General features: G+C 44.6%; 1 protein-coding gene across 1 annotated transcript in view; it reads left to right on the top strand.

Annotated features, from left to right (window-relative positions):
- Positions 1-1,150: 1,150 nt before the first annotated feature.
- carhsp1 (calcium regulated heat stable protein 1) overlaps positions 1,151-18,418 on the top strand; it is a 38,230-nt gene continuing 20,962 nt past the window's right edge. Inside the window, exons 1-2 of the mRNA XM_086184497.1 lie at positions 1,151-1,245; positions 1,364-1,405. The gene's annotated coding sequence lies outside the window, so the exon portion shown is untranslated. The remainder of the gene's footprint in view (positions 1,246-1,363; positions 1,406-18,418) is intronic.

Here is an 18,418-nt window from a genome sequence, read left to right as displayed (position 1 = left end):
GGTAGTTTAGAGGAGCCCATATGCAAGAAGTTACTTACTTTTTTACTTAGCTGAGAAAGTTGATGAAACAGTAAGACATATGAGAAATAGAGGAGGGTCCGTCAGTGATAATGTCCAGAAAAAAATTATCATGGAACCTGCAAGTCGTGCAATTCACACAGCACAATTACCAAATAGAAATGAACATCTTTGTTCTGCATCACTCAGATTTGACTTGCAACATCCATCCATCCATCCATTGCCTTCCGCTTATTCCTATTATTAAGGGTTTTACGTCCAATTCTAACTGCTTCACAAGATTTTGTACATGGTGTATTATTTTTCAATTTTGTAAATGCATACTGGAATTGATCCTTTAGTTCAAGAATCATCCTTTGTCAACTAGAGGAGACAATTGACAGATGTGTGCTTGCAGGTATAACTGGCATGAACAAATGCTTTGATTTGGAATATAATCCTTTTGGTTCACATTAATCCGCAGAGCGACCAGCTGGTGCATTTAACTGAACCAGCTCACTGGTGTTGCCCGCACTCATTCATGGCCAAGGTCTAAGTGTTCTAGTTTTTTTTTAAAGCTCAAATTAGTGTTAGTGTATTACTGAGCATAAAGCTGACAATGGAAAAGTGGATTATGACATTTTTTGGCAGCTTTATTGTTATTCTATTGCAGTGCCTGTTAGCTGCCAGTACCCCTACCTTCAAGCTAAATGTATGTGTCAGGCTGTTTCTGCATTTTGGACTTACAAAGAAGCAATGGAAGATGGAAAAATATAGTTTTCTTTCTTTGTGACCTCTTTGTTATACTTAAATAATTCAGAGAAAGAGGGATGAAAAATCCTTTGCAAAGCCTGATCTTTAAATTGAAAGCATTTTGAAGATCCCAGGAGGGCCCTCACTGCTCATCCAAGGGCGACGACTGTGGTTGAGAAAGACTACTCTTACATATGAGAGCAGGTCAACTTAAGTCGTCAACACGTGAAAGCAAAGATACTATATTTTATGATCATTACCTAGGTGTCATTCAAAGTTTATTCATCCGGACAGATATGGACTTACACACAATCAAGTCGACATCCTTATCCAAATGCCAAGAGACTAATGGAAAATTTTAATTATCGTACACTGCGAGATTTTTGCGGACGCGGTGCAGCGTCCATTACGGTAAAGATCCCAGAAGGTGACGTCAGCGTCGACCCTGTCACACCCATTCAGTCCAAGAGCCAGTGAACGTCAGAGCTTCAGCAGGTATTGTAGTTTCTGAGTCGTATCGTGGATATATTTCACGCCCGCAGCCACACAGGCATGAGCAAGAGCTTCTCAACCCAACTTCACACAAACGGTTTATTTCTCTCGCGTATTATAGGGCTCGAGAACATCCCTCAGTCGTGAAGTTAAAGGAAATAAGGTGAGCCAAACACACACTCAAAGATTAGTTTGTATTGAACGAACGCCATACGGCTAATTCCAAAGGTAATTTCATCAAAACGCATCTAGTCAAGAATTGGATGTATTTTAGAGATGCTTTAAAAAAAGAAAAATACTGCTTCATTTATTTACTCTTGCTCATTCATCTTAACGTAAAAAGTGTTGCTAAGTTCGGTAAAGTTCTTGAGATATTCACAAATGAACAACTTCCGGGATCAATAACTTAAAGCGAAACATTGTCTACAAAAAAAACTACACGTTGTTCTCTTCTACAATAATGGAAACAAGGAGGCACAAGCTTTTTTTTCCCATCAAAGCAAGCCGTCCTTTGGGTTGGATGAATTTTATTGGTCTCAACTTGCAGAGGCTGCAAGACCAGGGCACAGGGACCGTCTCCCAACTGCCACACCAAAAATAAATGCTACAAACATATTCCGCAACTTCTCTTTAGTATCGTGTATTGACACAAAAATCACTTAAGACATGCTGTCCTGCTGATTTACTACACCTTTAGTTTGTAAATAATGATATTGATGATTATGGGGAAATTTGATTTCAATGAATATCTAATAACTCCGCTTTCATAGAGTGTAGTGCCATCCCAGTCACTTAACAAAACAGACTCTCTCCTGCTGGTTTTACATTTCTTTTAACCAAAATCACATAAGTATATTGGTTTAGCATGCTATCAATATGGATATAGACTCAAACGAACAATTCATATTTTCACTGCATGAAAGAGAACAAGGGACACCAGAGAAGAAAGGGAAGAGATGTTTAAGATATTTATCAAATTGAGATTTTCACAGTTATGTAAAAGTAAAGTTTTCCAATCTAAGTGCTGTAGTCTAACCAATAGGAGACCATTTATATCTGAGATGATTTTTTCAACATTTTCGATGATTAATTTCAGATATAGAACTGGTATCAGGCTTTGCTCGGGCATTAGTTTTGGAGGCTCGCTTCCCTCTTTGGGACTACATTGGTCCTGGTTGTGATTATTGTTAGAGTGCAGACTTTATATAAAGGACACATGCCAGCTTTTGGGGTAATGCGGCTATGTACTGTTTTCTCCAGAACTAGACAAGATAGACCTCTGTTTCTATGATTTAATGCAGCGCCTCAAAATTTTGGATAACAAAACAAAAGCTTCTTTTTTTTTGACAAATAGAATATTGACTGCTACTTCTAGTCATGGCTGACTTTGTAAGAAAGGATGAGGAGGATTATGTCAGGACAGCTCCAGGAAATTGTCAAAATCTTAGCTGCATACGGAAGTATTTCAGGTGCTGCAATGCTCATTTTTAGCTTTGCTGAAAGCAGCAGTCTGTACATGACTCCTCAACAACAACCTGTTCGCTTACCAGGCCATTGAGGTAGTTAACTCCCCAGACAAGATAAGCAGCACTGACTGTCCAGCCTCATTTGACTATATATTATCCACTACACAGCCACAGTTACTCACCAGAAGCCTGTAAAAGACTTCACCATTAAGATAGCAAAATTCAGAAGCTGAGCTCCACACAAAGGAGAGGTTATCTATCCTTTTCTTTGGCTCTGGGAAGGATGGCAAATAAGCGTATTTCCCAAAATGTTGGCATGTTTAAAGTTAGGCGTGTAGTTAGTAGTGTTTGGGGAATTCTCCATTAAATTAATGGGGAAACAGAACTCTGTGTGTGTGTGTGTGTGTTAACCACCTACTAGTGCTGAGGGTTCCTGAGTCCTGGTTTGAGCCTGTTGTTTGGTGAAACAGAAAACATCATCTAATGTAGCAGGTGGGCAGAGCTAATGCCAGGTAAAAAAAAGTTTACTGTAACCAAGCATCACGACACAGTTAAACCATCTTAGAGGGTTACATACCTTCCCAGTGCATGGTGTACAAAGTACTGTTGAGTTTTGTGTTGATGAATTACCATACTTTAGAAGCCATGGGCCTTTGAAAACTTTAACGCTGAACCTCTTTTACAACCCCATCAGACCTGGACTCCTCCACTGTAGCTCTCACAATGGTTTAAAACTAGCATTGGTTACCCTAATAATGTGACTGGAAAAAAATGAGTCATACTTAGCCTAACTGAAGAGTTTTAGACATAAAAAGGTAACTTTATGCTCTTTTTGTATGGCATTTGATTTATTTAATTTGCAGACACATAATATCATTGATAACTCAGACAAGGGAAAACAACCCATGCTAACAGGCAGACCTTAGAGTCAAGAACTTGCTGCATCTTCTCCTATCCCTCACTGGGGGCTGCAACTGCTTTTTTTCCCTGTAAGTTAAAGGTATATCAGACACAGCTGCATATACACAAACCAGTTTTCAGCAGAATTTTTTTTCCTCTCTCCTGTTGGAAAGAACTTTATGAATAATTTTTTGGGGGGAATTTAAGAAAAGATCCAGTTACCCAATGGAATTTCGGTAACTGCAACAGTAATATTTTCCGTAATTCTGAGAATGACACTCTCCATTGAAGAGAGTTTGAAATTTTTTTTATGTCATGTATAGTTCTTTGGCAGAAATGGGTAACAGCAGCTCCACCTAACCCAAAAGGCAGATATCAAACCATTCATTTTCTTCCGCTTATCCTAACCATTTGTTGCACCTGCTGCCTATCCTGGCAGCTTTCGGGTGAGAGGCAGGGTGCACCCTGGATGGGGACCAGCCCGTCATGGGGCCAACATATATAGACAGAAAACCAGCTGGAGTACCCATAGAGAACCCACGCAGGCACAGGTGGAACATGCAAACTCCGCACCGAAAGACCCGTGCTCAAGCCTGGAACTTTCTTGCTGTGAGGCAACAGTGCTCACCACTGCACCACCGGAATCTGGAATCTGGAATCTAAAATATAAAACATATTTACATTTATGTACCAATCATTTATTTGCTACATAACTCCATATATCTTGCTACATATACTTGATGTCTTCAGTATTTATCTACAGTGAAGAAAATAGTAAAAATTTTAAGAAAAAAAACATTGAATGAGAAGGTGTGTCCAAACTTCGAATCCCAGCTGGAGGTCCTTTGCTACATGTCACAACACCCCCCCAAACTTAGATAGACAGGGTATCTTTGTGCACATCTCAAATATATGTGACTATATAGAACTGTAGTGGATACATGGGGGTGTGTGTGTTGTTTGCCATTGGGCTGGTATTTGCTTCATCAGCAGGGTCTTTGGGTGATGGTTGAGCCAGAGAGCACAACTGTGGAAAATCTAGTGTATGTGGGTGTATGTGATTTCGTGCTTGTATGTCCTTACCATTGAAGCCATTCAGATGTATTCTGCTCAATAAGTATGTTCTGTTTTGTTCCACAGCAAAATTGTTGGCATTAATAACATTGGCCCGAATCACATACTTTTGTTGCACACTGAAATTTTAAACATTAAACCTCTTTAATATCATAATGTTAGCATTACCATTGCTAGCATAGTACCATGACGATGTCAGAATTAAGCTCAAAATAAGTGACAGAGACACTTCTCTGGTAAGTCGAACGTTTCCCCACCTGTTTGTGTGCACTTTCAAATGAAAGGGGTCAAGCCCACACTGTTCAGTCACAAACATGGAAAGGAGAGCTGCGTATTGCATTCAAGAGGGGCAAACTAGAGTCCTTCACAAATATTAGGAATATAGGTCTATAATGCAGAATGAGAGCTGGCAACAAATTTCCAACAGTGGGAAGGGAGGCCCAACCAATGTGGCATTTTTTTAGCCTGATACTGATTTTAGAGAAGAAAAAAATCAACCCAGTTATTCAGGTACTCAGAAGGCTAATTTCTTAAATGAATAACTTACTTGATTAAAAATATTTTACATAGTCATGCATGACTATTTAAATAAACAACGAATTTAAACAAAATAAATAATAAAATAAACAAGGCAGAGAAGGGTGGAGGCAAATGTGAAGATGAAGTGGCGGGCTGGATGGTACATCAACAACTGATGTGGGCGATCTATGTGACCAGGTGGTTTGTGGATGGTGCTACTGTATGTGTGCATTGTGTGTTCGGGGTGGGTTCAGCCTCATTTAGGTATTTAGGAGGCACACAGATAGAGTGCAGTCATGGTGCAAAGAAGCTGTCATTACACCCCTAGGTATTCATACCTGTGTTTTGGGTTGACAACAGTCAAAATAATCCATTGTGTCACGTGTCATTCCCCTCAAAGGCCAATTTGTCCCATGACTTTGCGTGTTGCTATTACAATGACATGCACCATTGTAGTTGCTTCTTTTCTGAAGAAACAGACTTTCTTGTGGGCCAAGGTGCAGGAACACATCTTGTGTTTTTTAAGGGATTACCAGCTATCCACTCTAGCCACTGGAGGGGAAGCAGCCCTGAAAGGAGGTGCTGGCCACTGCTTCCACATTATTGGGCATCAATAGAACCCCATGCATCTACTTACCTTATTGATGCACCCTTCAAATAACACCTTAATGATTACAGCATTGACCAAGACCAGCCCCTTCTTAGTCTGTGATGCAAATATGTTCTGATGTACCACAACAGCAATGTGCCATGGTTGCACCAAAACATGCCTCATTGAAATACTTTCCAGTACAGAGGGAGTGTAAGTTAATTTACTAGTTGAAGGGTACTTGGCATGAAAACATAATTTCCACTAGCTTGAAACAAGCAATGCATTTGTGCTTGACCAAATGCCACCTTGTGCCATGCTTAAGGTAGGGCCCAAAGTCTTGGAGAGTCAGAATTTGATTCATTCACTAACTTTATATATTCCCCTGACCAGCCAATATTCCCTATGTGGACAAAATTGGTATTGCTCATGGAAATATACACCCAAGGTTTTTTTTTGTTTTGTCAAACTCCTGAGAGACCTTCCCATAATCTGTACACGGGTGTCATTAGTTTGATTACTGTGATGACCTGCAACATGATAGGTCAGTTGTACATGTTTTGACCTCATGTCTAAGCCTGAATGGAGTTTCGTTGACTGCCCAAAGTTATTTTGCCTCTTGTGTGCATCTTGGACACAAGGCATATTTCAAAAGAATCTTCTGACAATAAATGGAAACAACACCAGATTTCTTTTTTTGTTATCGATACTCTTGTAGGAGAAAAGCCTACCTCTTTAGCTGCTTAACAGTCCACCATTTTCACCAGATAGTTGCTACCTGTATCCTTTTGCTGCTTCTTCTGAGGAAGTTTTGTAATATTTTTCTGTGAAAACAACTGTCTGCAGCAGTTGAAAATTATACGATGAGCCAAGAGGTTTTTTTTTTGTTTTTATTGAACCTGTCCTGTTCATTAGCTGGGGCAAGCAGCATCCGTGTTTCTGGTGCCTTGTTGTACTGAAGCAGTTTTACTCTGCAAAGGAGGAATCTGATAAACTCCACCTACCGCCATTTTTGCTTAATTTTATTAGGAATGGTATTGGTTTGTTGATAAAGCGACCGGATTTCCAGAATTTCCAGTGCAGGTTTACCATTTGGTTTAATATAACTTTAAAGTAAATGTCTGAGTGTGTGATTATGGATCAGTTGTGCACCGCATGCGTGTATGTGTGTATACGTGTGTGTATGTGTGTGCTACGGTTTGTCTTGGATGCTGTGGGTAGCTGACTGTAGCTGATGTGGGGGGCCAGGACATCACATCCCCAGTCAAGGATAGCAGGCAGGTCAGGACCAAGCCACCAGGGCACCCAGAAACCCCCAAAACACAGGGAGCCCCAGGCCACCCCTCCCCCCAGGAAACAGCCACAGGCCCAACCCATGTCAGGACCCGCAGGAAAGCATAGGAGCAGCAACCCCCACCCGTAAGCAACCTACAGAGAGACGGGGCAGAGAGAGGACCCCGGTCCGGTCGGGCACCCCCCCCCCCCCCCCCACAGCACGAGCAGGGGCATAGGGCCCCTCTGGCCCGAGATCCGGCCAGAGCCCCCTAAGAGGTCCGCCAGCAGGGAGGCCGACACCTGCCCACACCTCACACCCAGGCGGGGCAACCACAGCCCACCACAACGACCAGGCCCTCCGCCTCCGTAAAGAGCTACCCCCCAACCCTCCATCCCCATCCCCTCCACCCATCCCCTGTTCTCCCCCTCCTCCCAGCAAGCGATCCACCGCACAAAAGCAAGGCCCGCGACCAACCCCAGCCCCATGTTGGGAGGAGGACCCGCCCCCCCAAGAGCACCGGCCAGGCCCCCAGGCCTACAATGGTGCAGTTAGCAAAGGAGGCAGCACTGGACCCACTCCCCGCCCCAGCTGCAGCTTGGAGCACCAAGGGGCACTGTCCAGAGATCCGGGCTGAGGGTCCACCACCCCGCAGTGCAAGGGCAGGGAGGGCCCAGGCCTCCGGTGCACGGCGGGACTCCCAGCCTGCAGCCCATGGTCAGGGCCCCCAGTTCAATCAGCATCAAGGAAGTCAGCCCCCATCCCTCAGACGCCCCCCAGCATCCTCCCATTGTCCAGGAGTGGCAGCAGCCCAGGACACCGCGCCAGGGCCCAGCCTGCCCGAGGACGGGCCGAGGTTAGCAAACCCCTCCCAAATGTGGGTGCAACCCCCCAGGGGGAGTGGCAGGGTCCCAGGCTAGCAAAACCCAGGTACCAAACCATCCACCTCCCCCTCCCTCTCCACCCCCTTACCTCCCTCCCTCCTGACCTCCCTCCCCCTCCCTCTCCAACCCCCACCTAACCTTCCTTCCCCACCCTCCTCCCAGTGTCCGGGGGCAAACATGCCCCAGCCGCCACGGCAGGCCCCAGCACACCCCGCCAGTGCCTGGGGACCAGGCGTACCAAGCCATATAGTATGCAGATAGCAGTCTGGTGAGCCAGTCACACAATATGGACAAATGTTTGTTTGTGTGAGGCCCATCTGGAACATCCGTTGTCCTGTATCGTGTGTTCTGTGGAGAACCTTATAATTTATTAATTGTAGGTTACCACTCCGAATCATTCTAAATGTGTTGGAGCAGATTTGTATCCAAAAGTTAGGGTGTGGGTTGATAGACAGATCTTTCTCCCATTTGGAGGAAGGAATAGAGATTTTAAGTTCTGTTGTCGAAAATATTGAGTTAATTTTTGTTTCTTGTGCTTAAGAGCCAGCTCTTGTGCTGCCATGATGAGTTCCTCTGTGCTGTCTTTCAGTCCAGCATTTTCCAGCCATTGATAGGTCTTCTTCCCTATGTTGTTGCTCTAGATTAGGTGAAAAATGCAGTTAGCGGTTACTTATTTATTGTTGTGTACCGCCCTCCTGGTCTTTACTCTGAATTCGTATCTGAATTCTCAGAGTTTATATCCAGTTTAGTTCTTAAAACAGATAAAGTCATTATTGTAGGTGACTTCAATATTCATGTGGATGTTGATAACAACAGTCTGGGTGCTGCATTTCTCTCTCTTCTAGACACAATTGGTTTCCATCAGTCTGTTCATGAACCGACTCACTGTCACAACCGCACCCTTGACCTCGTCCTAACATATTGAATTGAAGCTGAATATCTAGTTGTATTTCCACAGAATGCGCTTTTATTAGACCATCAATTAATCACTTTTGAATTTGCACTAATCAACTACACTCCACTTAGGAAGATGCTTGTCTGATCAGGCTGTTGCTAGATTTAAGGAAGTGATTCCATTGGCGCTAAATTCAGTGTCATGTCTCATTGTTACAGAGGACACTGTTGTCAACCTTAGTCCCTCTCAAATTGATCATTTTATTGATAGTGCAACAGGCACCTTAAAAACAAGTTTGGACTCAATTGCCCCATCCATCTATCCATCGTCGTCTACCGCTTATTCCTTACTAGTAAGGGTCGCGGGAGGGCTGGAGCCTATCCCAGAATCTACGGGCGAGAGGCGGGGTTCACCCTGGACAGGTCGCCAGTCCATCGCAGGGCCAACATACAGAGACGAACAACCATTCACACTCACATTCATACCTACGGTCAATTTAGAGAATCCAATCAGCCTAGTCCCCAAATTGCATGTCTTTGGATGGTGGGAGGAAGCTGGAGTACCCGGAGAGAACCCACGCAGGCATGGGGAGAACATGCAAACTCCACACAGAAAGATTCCGCACCGAGCCAGGACTCGAACCCGGAACCTTCTTGCTGTGAGGCCACAGTGCTAACCACTGCACCACCGTGCAGCCTCAATTGCCCCAGTAAAAAAGAAATCTATAAATCCAAGGAAACAAGCACCTTGGTACAATTCAGAAACCAGACAGCTTCAACAAAAAAACCCAGAAGTTAGAGAGAATATGGCGCTCCTCCAAACTGGAGGAGTCTCATATAATCTGGCAAGACAGCCTTAAAAGTTTTAAGAAAGCCCCTCGTATAGCTGGAGCAGCCTACTACTCGGCACTAATCAAGGAGCAGAAGATCAACCCCAGGTTCCTCTTCAGTACTGTAGCCAGACTGACAGAGCCACAGCTCTACTGAACCAAGCATTCCTGTTTCCCTGAGCAGCAAAGATTTCATGGACTTTTTTAATGACAAAATTGTCCTTATTAGAGAGAAAATTCACCTCCTCCTGCCATCAGCCGACAACATGGCACCTATAACCTCAGAAGCCTTAGAGGCAGCTATAGAACCAGACATACACTTTGACAGTTTTTCTACTATTAACCTTCATGAACTCAGTTCAATAATTTCCTCCTCTAAACATCCACCTATCTTCTAGGCCCATCCCAACTCAGCTACTTAAGGACTCTCTACTCCTCGTTAGCTCCTCTCTCTTGGACATGATCAATGTGTTGCTATTATCCGGTTATGTCCCACAGTCCTTTAAAGTGGCAGTAATCAGACCCCTTCTCAAAAAAGCAACCCTGGATCCAGAAGTTTTGGCCAACTACAGACCAATAACAAATCTTCCTTTTCTCTCCAAAATTCTGGAGAAAGCAGTTGCTGAACTGCTCTGTGACTTTCTCCATAGCAACAGCCTATTAGAGGATTTCCAGTCAGGGTTCAGGATTCATCATAGCACAGAATTAGCACTAGTCAAAGTTATCAATGACCTCCTACTAGCATCAGATGAGGGACTCGTCTCTGTGCTGGTCCTATTAGATCTTAGTGCAGCTTTTGATACCATTGACCACCATATCCTTCTACAGCAGTGGTCCCCAAACTACGGCCCACGGGCCTCCACATTTGGCCCGGCCCCCTGAACAATACCAGAGACGCATTTTGATTTTTTTTCCATATGTGTATTTGTGTTTGATAATAAAATTGATAACTAGCTATGAACTATTTTCATTATTAACTATTAAGGTGTGTTCACTAGGGCTGCAACGATTAGTCGACGTTGTCGACAAAAATCAATAATAGAAATAGTCGACAATGAATTCCATTGTCAACTATTGTCGCCACACGCGTTTTTCAAACATAGTGAGGCATCTCACTTGATTATAATCTCTGCCGAGAGTCGCTCATGCGCAATCACGTCTCTGTCTCTTAGCGGTAACATACAGGAACGCGGCGTCAACATCAGGTTCGCGTACCAAAACTTCTAAAGTTTGGTGGCATTTTAGCCTGGATATGGCGAATAAAAAGACTACTTGTTAAGTTTGCAAAGCAGACCGTGCGTATCATGGCGGTGATGCACGAACATTTAAAAAAGCCCGTCAGGCAGGTGAACGAAACGGAGTCTGACTCGCCTCTGTGAGATTCAAGTAACATTCAAGCCAATACGGTTTTTATGACATACATTGTACATTTTGTAAGCATATTTTCACTATAAAAGAGAGCTCTAGCGTTATGCCAGACTGTGCCTGACAAACGTATTTTAAATTAATGAATGTTCAATAAAAGATGTATTTTCATTGTACACATCTTTCTTGTTTATTATCATTTGCCACATAATTAAATCAACTTCATGCTAAATTTGAGAAAAAATTAATAATTATCGGATTAGTCGATTGATCGTTTCAATAGTCTGTGACTAGTAGACCATTAAAATAGTTGTTAGTTGCAGCCCTAATGTTCACACCAAACGCAACGTGAATTTTCACATCACTTTATTCGTGCAAATTTGATCGCTGGATCAATATGTTTATATTTGTGAATAAACCGACGCGAAAATTCACATTGCCGTTTGGTGTGAACACACAGTTAGTTAGTAACTGTTTCATACATGCACAGAACGTGACATTCTATTCCACCCTTCTGCAGTGTGTGCCCCTATCTGGCAACCCCCAGAAAAAAATCCTAGACCCGAACCCAGAGAGGGTTATTTGGTAGTGTCATTATATATTTCCTGACTTTTTTTCTGTGAAGAACCCAGAGAGGGTTATTTGGTTGTGTGTCTTTCTGGAAAACAATACATTTTTACGTTTAGGCAACCCCATGATTGTCACACTTTTTCTGTTACAAACTGACCCCGGCCCCCCATCAGAGAAGGGGAAAGTTATAAGGCCCTCACAGAAAAAAGTTTGGGGACCGCTGTTCTACAGAGACTGGAACATGCCATTGGCATTAAAGGAACTGCACTAAACTGGTTCAGTTCATATTTACTAGGTTGATCTCAGTTTTTAGTAACCAATGATAACCCGTCTGAAATCACTGCAGTCAGTTGTGGTGTTCCACAAGGCTCTGTGCTTGGACCAATCCTCTTCACCCTTTATCTGCTTCCTCTCGGTCACATTATCGGGAAACACTCAATTTTCACTGCTATGCAGACGACACACAGCTGCACTGATCAATGCATCCACATGAAATAAATCAGCTGACTAAACTGGAGGCCTGTCTAAAGGAGATAAATCTTGGATGACCCATAATTCCCTTTGATTAAACTCTGATAAAACTGAAGTCACTGTCCTGGGCCCAAAACATCTTAGAGACACCCTATCTAATGAGATAGGTACCCTGGAAGGTATTACCTTTGCCCCCAGCACAACCGTAAGAAACCTTGGAGTTCTCTTTGATCAGGATCTGTCCTTTAATGCCCACATTAAGCAAATTTCTAGGACTGCTTTCTTTCATTTACGAAACACTGCTAAGATCAGACACATCCTGTCTCAAAAGGATGCAGGAAAACTAGTCCATGCCTTTGTCACTTCCAGGCTGGATTACTGCAATTCCCTCCTATCAGGCTGCATCAGTAGGTCCCTAAAGACTCTCCAGCTGGTCCAAAATGCTGCTGCCCGCGTGTTGACGAGAATAAGTAGAAGACACCATGTCTCTCTTGTACTGGCTTCTCTGCATTGGCTCCCTGTCAAATTTAGAATAGAATTCAAAATTCTCCTTCTAACATACAAGGTCCTCAACAGTCAGGCTCCTTCATACCTGAGAGCTCATAGTCCCCTATTACCCAGCCAGAACCCTTCGCTCCCAGGATGCAGGGTTACTTATGGTTCAGAGAATTTCTAAAAGTAGAATGGGAGCTATCAGGCTCCTCTCCTGTGGAACCGTCTCCCACTTTCGGTCCGGGATGCAGACACCCTCTCGAAGAGCAGACTAAAGACCTTCCTTTTTGATCAGGCTTATAGTTGGGCCGCTTAGGCTAGCCATTAGATATGCTGCTGTAGGCATAGGCTGCTGGGGGATCTCCCATGGTACACTGGCCTTCTCTCTCCTCCTCTCTTCCCTCTCTGTCCTCCTATATGTGTCATACATAAATCATACTCATATGTGTTACTAACTCGTCTTCTTCTCCGGAGCCTTTGGGCTCCCCTCATCCCAGATCCCGGGTGCTGCTGGAGGGGGCTGCAGACCTGAAGAGGCTCAAGCTGCCACCCGTAGCTCCATCTGCTCACGTCCCCGTCTGTCCATCAGTCTCTTCCCTTTATCGCTCTCTTTATCTCTGTCCCACTCGTTCCCTCCATTATCTGTCTTTGTCTCTGCCCCACTCTCCTGCTCTCTTTCCCCCCAACCGGTCAAAGCAGAAGGCTGTCCCCATTGAGCCTGGATCTGCTTGACGTTCCTGCCTGTTAAAAGGAAGGTTTTCGTCGCCGATGTTGCAGAATGTGCTTGCTCGTGGAGAATTGTTGGGTGTAAATTCATTGAAGGAGTGTGGTCCTAGACCTGCTCTACCTGTAAAGTGTCATGAGATAACTTTTGTTGTGATTTGGCGCTATGTAAATAAATTGACTTGACTTGACTAGCTTTTGGAAGCTCTCACCTGTCTGAACAGTTGGCTGATGTAGCCCTCACCCGTTATAACTATAGCTGGTTAGTTAAGTATACAAACATGCTGCAGGCTGCCAGTAAAAGACAGAGATGGATTTGAAGTTCTGAACCTTTATATAGAAGCTTCATCACCATTCACAGTATCCACACACACACTCTCTCTCTCTCTCACACACACACACACTCTCTCTCTCTCTCTCTCTCTCTCTCTCTCTCTCTCTCTCTCTCTCTCACACACACACTGTTAAGGGAAAACAGGTCGAAACCTAAATTCCCGTTATTAGGAAAGACACAACACGAACTAATTCAGCTTTGTACAAAGGGCACCCTGTCTCAGTGGCTTCCCGAGAGAGAGTCCGCCGAGACAGTTCCTTGATTCTTTATTATACTGATTATACAGATACATGGGAGTGTGGATGGGTGCTCATATCAAGGCAGGTGCGTTCTCATGATGATAACAGTGTGACCTTGAATGAACTTCTATTTGAACATAGTGTGACAATAAAACATTAAAACATTATTTTCTTTTATCATTCCCTCCTGTTTGTCATACTTTGTTTAAATCCATCAATAACCACTTCTCTCGATTTTCGGTCAAGACTTCATACGAATGACAAGACAGTGAGAGTACATTGTGAATATGAGGAGTTTGCAAAGCATGAAATTACACAAGTTATTATTTCAAGCAAGTAACATGTATATACATGGGGATGGGGTCAGAGGTTACTAGCACATGGCCCACTGGTGGAGCTAGAGTCCTCAGCACTCTGCTCTTGTTGTCTAACCATCATAGTCGCCAGGATCTGGGAACAGGTCAGGTATGTCACGGAGAATGATGTCATCTGAGGATCCGTCTTCGTCATCTATGCATGATTCAATGAGTGATTGTGCGTGTTCTTCTTTTTGATTCAGTCTCATGTACGTCTCAACTTGTACAGCAACTAGTTCGGTGACCAGGCTCTTCACACATGGGACAATACAGGTTATAATTACACAGAGCAATACAAAAAATGCAATTGTTTTTACATGTGTGACCTGATGCACTGCGAACGAAAACAGTCTTTTTGCTTCTTTTGTATTCAGGAGGAGAGGTTCTCACTACAGTTGTACAAGCTCCGGAGTCGCAGAGGAAATCGAACTCTGCTCCTCCAACTTTTAATCGTCTGATTGGCATCTTGCTTTGATTAGCTACACAAGCTTGTATGTCTAGCATGTTTTCGTCTTCATCATCAGTCGGTTGTGATGTAGATGAAGCTAGTCATGATGATTGGTTACGTTTTTCAGGACAGTCTCTGGCTTGATGTCCTGTTTGGTGACAATGGAAGCATGCTCTGTTAATTCTGTCCCTTTCTCTTTGTTCTTCATCTCTGTTATTTTGAGGACGGGAAGTTTGAGGACGTTTCCATCCACTTTGTTCCTGTCCTTTATCTTTTCCTCGGTTAAAATCAACTTTCCCTTTCCATGGTGTTTTCCCTCCTTGAGGGTGGAACACAAATACTCCTGCTGGATCATTTCTTGAGTCTCTGGCCTGTTTTTCTGCCAGGACTTTTTCGGCATGTCTTGCTTGTAATATGCCATCAGCCACTGTTCCAGTTCCCATGAGAACCCAATTCTTTTTTACAATTCGTTGTATGTCCGGTTGTAGACCGTTCACCATTGCTAGTTTTAGCTGATGTTGGAATGGGGATGCTGGATCAGCGCTGTATGGTATGCCAGAGTGTTTCCGCATTACCTTGGACAGGCGGCCCACGTATTCACTTGGGTCTTCGCCTGATTTTTGTGTACATGATCCAATTTTGGTGTAATCAGGTTGTGTCTGATATTCATTTCTCATTCTCTCCCATACTTCTCGCAACTGTATGGTTAGATTGAGGTCATCTGGGTGAAATGGTCTTCCTTGGGGGTCGGTTCCAGTAAATGGGCCTTGCACACTGGACCAACGATGTCTACATACTAGTAGTAGAAGTCTGACTATTTCTTGACCATTTAGTCTGAAACTTCGAATAAGTTCCTGTAATTGGTTTATGCTTTCATTTGTATCTTCACTGGGAGGTGTGATTCCATCTGCGGCTCTCCGGAGGTCTCTGGGAGTCCATGGACGGAATACTTCGAGAGTAGGTCGCATGTCAGCACCATTTCCATCTGTGTCTGTGCCGTATCTCGGGTCTGCGACTTCCACTAGAGGAGCTAGAGTTCCTCCAACTGCCCTTTCTTCCTCACTTTCGTCTGAGGAATGTTCTGGTTTTCCGTCCCTGTAAGCACGGACTGTGTCCTTCACATCTTGCCAGGGGTATTTACTTTTCCCTTTTCCTTTATTCTTTTCATGTGGGCTTGTGCTGTGTGGGCGTGTTGACTTCGCAGTTGAAGTACACTCAGTTTTGATTTGTCGGCCCCTAGTTGTAGGGCAGGTGTAACTTACTTCCTCATCTGATCCTGACTGGCTCTCTATTTCTCCTTTCTTCGTATTTCTCTTTGACCTGTCTCTTACTCTCATACATGTCTCCTCATCTTCTCCTATCATACTACACAGCTTTTTCTCCAACTTCTGCTTCTCCTTGTCTTTCTGTACTCTGTCTCTTCTCTTGCATTCATTCAACCATTCATCCGACCATTCACACATTTTGTCCAGTTTCTGTCTTTTCTTACTTCCCTTTTTCTGCTTCTGTCTATCAGCTGCTAACTGTGATCGGAGCGACAGGATGTCTGTTAGTGATAGGTTTCCGGAAAACCCATATTTGGACATCCATTTTGAACATACTTGTCCTGCGCCTGGGTCCAGTTTTTTCATGTACAGGGCATCGCCTGTTAACTCTTTGCTTTGACCTTTTCCCATCGTGGTTTATTAACACATTAAATTGAAAGTTTCAACCTTGACTATTAATTCTTCAGCGAGTTTGAGGTCAATGAACCTTTGTCTTATTTGGATTCTATCGTCATAGAATGTGACTCGACTATATTTTACACTTGGAACATCGTGATCCTTGAATATATAATCAACTTTTGTTTGACGTCCCTGTGGGTCGACCCAAACTCCAATTATTAATTCGCTTTCGGACATTTATGTTTTTTATGTCTTTTGGGAGTCGTCAATTTAACACCTGGGGTGGTTGCTACTTGACGACTTTTCTCAGTGGGACAACAATTTGAAATTACCAGTCTGTAGTAACTCTCACTTCTACCCTTTCAGGTGGAGAATTCTTGCCTGTGCATCTACAGGTGGTTTGTTGTTTCCTTCCCACTTTTTTATGTAGTAACTGTCGTGAGTGATGGACAGTTAACTACCATTCATACGTTTACACTTCCATTCGTCTGTTTGTTCTGTACCTCGGGACTTTTGCGTTTTATTAAGACAGTACGTCGTCTTAATTCTGTCTAATCCCTCCGGATTAGTTTTTTAGACCTCTCACTGGGTCACACTGTCGGAGATCCTCCGTCTCCTTTACTTAGAAGTATTACGTCACTTCTATATTGACAACCTAAGTTATTCGCTCACCTCCGGTACAGACACAATCACACTTTTGGTCTTTTCGTGTTATGTCTTACCTCAGACAATCGCTGTTTCTTCGGAAAACGAGTAAACCGCGGCAACGGCGCCCGGTCTCCTCTAACCACCGGCCCAACACGAATTCAACGGTTTGGGTCTTTCAGTTCCCCTATGGTGAACTGGCTGTCGACAGTCTGCGGTGTGGATTCCCGGCGTCGTCGAGGCAGTCACTGCGTTTATCCGGCTCGAAGGACCAATTAAATGTTAAGGGAAAACAGGTCGAAACCTAAATTCCCGTTATTAGGAAAGACACAACACGAGCTAATTCAGCTTTGTACAAAGGGCACCCTGTCTCAGTGGCTTCCCGAGAGAGAGTCCGCCGAGACAGTTCCTTGCTTCTTTATTATACTGATAATACAGATACATGGGAGTGTGGATGGGTGCTTATATCAAGGCAGGTGCGTTCTCATGATGATAACAGTGTGACCTTGAATGAACTTCTATTTGAACATAGTGTGACAATAAAACATTAAAACATTATTTTCTTTTATCACACACACAAAGCAGTTTCCAAAGTGCATTAATGTGGTTCTGAAATGGAAATAATGTGCATATGGGGGGGGTCCTCCTCCCGGCGTGGTGGTTGGGCTGGGCTTGGTCGCGGGCCTTGCTGTTGTGCGGTGGATCGCTTGCTGGCGGTTTCACTAAGTCTGAGGTGCCCTGGATCGTATCAGCATCTATGGAGTACTCTGCCCCCTGTATGGAGGAAGATGAGGGTATGATTGTTTTGTCCGGGGGTGGCGGTCCTGGGCGTGCGTGCCTTCTGCTCACCCTGGCAGGCGGGCTGTGCCTCTCGGGGGAGTGGGGGGTCCTGGCTGGCTGGCTGGCTGGTGATGCCCTATAGCCTGAAGCCCGCCTGCTCTGGGGGGAGGGGGAGAACAGGGGATGGGTGGAGGGGATGGGGATCGAGGGTGGGCGGGTAGCTCTGTACAGGGGTGGTGGGCCTGGTCCTTGTGGTGGGCTGTGGTTGCCCCGCCTGGGTGTGGGGTGTGGGTGGGTGTCGCCCTCGCCGCTGGCGGACCCCTTGGGGGGCTCTGATCGGGTTTCGGGCCTGAGGGGTCCTGTGCCCCTGGGCTCTGCTCATGCTGTGGGGTGGGGTGGGGGGGGGGGTGCCCGGCGGGACCGGGGTCATCTCTACCCTGTCTCTCTGTGGGTTGCTTCTGGGTGGGGGTTGCTGCTCCTATGCTTTCCTATGGGTCCTGGCATGGCTTGGGCCTGTGGCTGTTTCCTGGGGGAGGGGTGGCCTGGGGCTCCCCATGTCCTGGGGGTTTCTGGGTGCTCTGGTGACCTGGTCCTGACCTACCTGCTATCCTGGACTGGGGGTGCGATGTCCTGGCCCCCCCACATCAGCTACAGCCAGCT

The sequence above is a fragment of the Aulostomus chinensis genome, chromosome 18 (genome assembly GCF_037954235.1).
Source record: "Aulostomus chinensis isolate RoL2024-O1b breed Wild chromosome 18, RoL_Achi_v1.0, whole genome shotgun sequence".
In the NCBI taxonomy this organism is placed as follows: domain Eukaryota; kingdom Metazoa; phylum Chordata; class Actinopteri; order Syngnathiformes; family Aulostomidae; genus Aulostomus; species Aulostomus chinensis.
The sequence above is the reverse complement of the archived record's forward strand: the minus strand, read 5'-3'. Positions and strand labels throughout refer to the sequence as shown.